The 2,517-nt window shown below is 38.5% G+C and overlaps 1 non-coding gene across 1 annotated transcript; it reads right to left on the reverse strand.

The window, feature by feature from the left end:
* On the reverse strand, positions 1-103 carry LOC116285284 (U6 spliceosomal RNA). The gene has a single exon (XR_004194948.1). It is a non-coding gene; the product is annotated as a U6 spliceosomal RNA (small nuclear RNA).
* Positions 104-2,517: the final 2,414 nt, after the last annotated feature.

Raw genomic sequence — 2,517 nt, forward strand, 5'->3', positions numbered from 1 at the left:
AAAAGTACAGAACACTTCATGAATTTACGTGCCATCCTTGTGTAAGATGCTAATCTTCTCTGTATCGTTCCGATTTTAGTAGATGTGCTGCCGAAGCCAGCACTGCATGTGTTACTTAACACTCCCAATGCTCTTATGAGGTAGGCACTGTTATTTTCCCCATTATTCAGATAAAGGAACTGAATGTTGGAAGGTTAGACAGTTTGCCTAAGTTACAACTAGAAACCAGTGAAGCTGAGATTTGAAACCTGTTATTTTTACCTCATGGGCAATACACGATCTAGCATTACTTCCTGGCTTGCAATATTCTAGAAGACAGATGATTTTTTAAGTTGCTCTGGTATATATACTTTCTGTAGGAAGATGATGAGAGTGCAGACTGAATAGTGTGTGTGATGGTGGTGGGGGTTGGGGGTAAGGGGGATTGTTAATTTTTATTGACTTTAGCTAATTGCATTTAATACAAATCTTTCCATGACTTTGGCCACTGCACATTGCGCTGGTCTGCAGTATCACTGAAAGTAGAGATGCCGTATGAGGCTTAATAGGCATCCTTCCTTTGGAACCTTCACTTGAGGACACAAGCATGCATCATCCGACCAGGTCTGAACAGTGAGTTCAGAAGCCATTTCATTATTTAAATTTCTGATCTGCAGTATTGTATGAAATACTGTTAAGAACCCCATGCTTTAGGATCTGTGGAATATCAACACACTCCCAAGCCTAAATATAAAGCAATGTGCTTAATAATTTATACGACCGCGTTTCCCCCCTATTCCGTGTGGTTAAAAATAATGAAATAGAGAACTGTCCTCTCTGAGAATGTTACAGGCCAATTTATGATTCTAATTCTCTGTTTGGTCATCTGAAATATACTATTTTAGCAGCTTTATGCCTTTAACAAGTATTTCTTAACAGCAATTCCTACTTGCATGGCTGTTCCGTAAATGTTTTGGCTTGAAAGAAAAAAAAATATGTCCTTCAAACAAGTTTGTTTCTTTCAGGGCTACTTCTGTATGTGAATTCCTCGGTGGTGACTTCCCAGGGCTTTCTGTTATCATCTTCTCAGCGTTCAATTCATTACCCCTGTTCATTATTCAATTTGTTGGGCTTTGAGCACCTGAATAATTGAAAGCTATGCAAGTATTATAAATTATAGTGTCCACGTTCATAATCCCCATTTTCAAGTTTATAGCTTCACTCTAAAAATTCACTGTGTTGGAACCTTACATACAAGGTCTTATATTGAAAACAAATTAGTTTATAAATACATTTTTTTCTTCCTGAAACTCAATATTTATCAAATCTTGCATTTTTTCCAGTTGTGGTTTTTAGGGCTTTTACTGCCACAGCAAGACCAATGAAAAGAATGTCTGACATGTTCACTTATTCATTCTTCTTTGCAACAAATATTTATGGAGTGACTATTCGTTTGCCTGGTAGGAGGCTGGGGCTGGGTCAGCCTATTCTCTTTGAGAAGAATGAGAGGGTAAACAGGCTTTGTAGCCCTTTAAGTTATGGCCTCCACCTCCTGATGGTGTTCCCAAACCAAAGCAAACACCCCCCCATCCCATCTAGCCCCACCCCAAACCAAGTCCTCAGCAGCCCTGCCTCTGTAACCTTAACCTCTTGGTGCTTTTCTGGTCCCTGAGGCATGGATGATTCTCTTGCCTCCTTGAGGCAGCTAGCCCAGTTCTTTGCTTTGCAAATAAATATTGGAATAATTTTTTTTTATGAAAGTAGCAGAGCTATGCTTTAAAACTTAGAGAAGGAAAGAAGAGAGCCTGTGGGTGAGGTTTAAGAGACTGATGTCCCCAACTAGTAAGTGCCTGAGCTGGAGGGCAGACTGCAGACTCAAGTCTGGTGGAGGCAAATCTAGTGTGGTTTTTAATTCCGTCAGCATTGCCTCTGCATGGGTAGATTGATTCATTGATTGATTTTTTTTTACCACAATAAAGATACCTTTACTGTTTTTTTTTTTCCCCTCCATAATTATACCAGCAATGCCCACCATCCTTGTAAAAGCTGAAACAATGGCTGAAGGTAGAAAGTAGAAAGTGAAAAATCCCCTGGAAACAAATTTGTTTGACTTAGTTCAACAAGTACTTCTGCAGCACATATTCTCCACTACTTAGGCCTGAATAAATAGGGGTAATTAATACAGATGGGATTCCTGCATTTCCCTGGAAGTATCGCAGGGAAGAGCCTCCCACCTGTTTTCTCTGACTGTGTTTATATACTTTTTATTTTTTACAAAAACAAGATCATATGCATACTGTTTTGCAACTTGCCTGTTCAATATAGCAGTGTTAATCTTCCATTTAAATAAGTATAGACTGGGAGTATTACATTGTATGAATATATCATAATTTTAAAAAAATCAATCCTCCACTGATGGATATTCATTTTTTTTTGCCTTCGTATGCATTGCATACTCCTTTGAATACCCCTTGGGGTGTACTTAACAGTTATTTCTCAGCATAAATATATAGGAATAGAGTTTCTGAGTCAAAGAGT

Source organism: Vicugna pacos, chromosome 23, assembly GCF_048564905.1.
Source record: "Vicugna pacos chromosome 23, VicPac4, whole genome shotgun sequence".
Lineage (NCBI taxonomy): Eukaryota > Metazoa > Chordata > Mammalia > Artiodactyla > Camelidae > Vicugna > Vicugna pacos.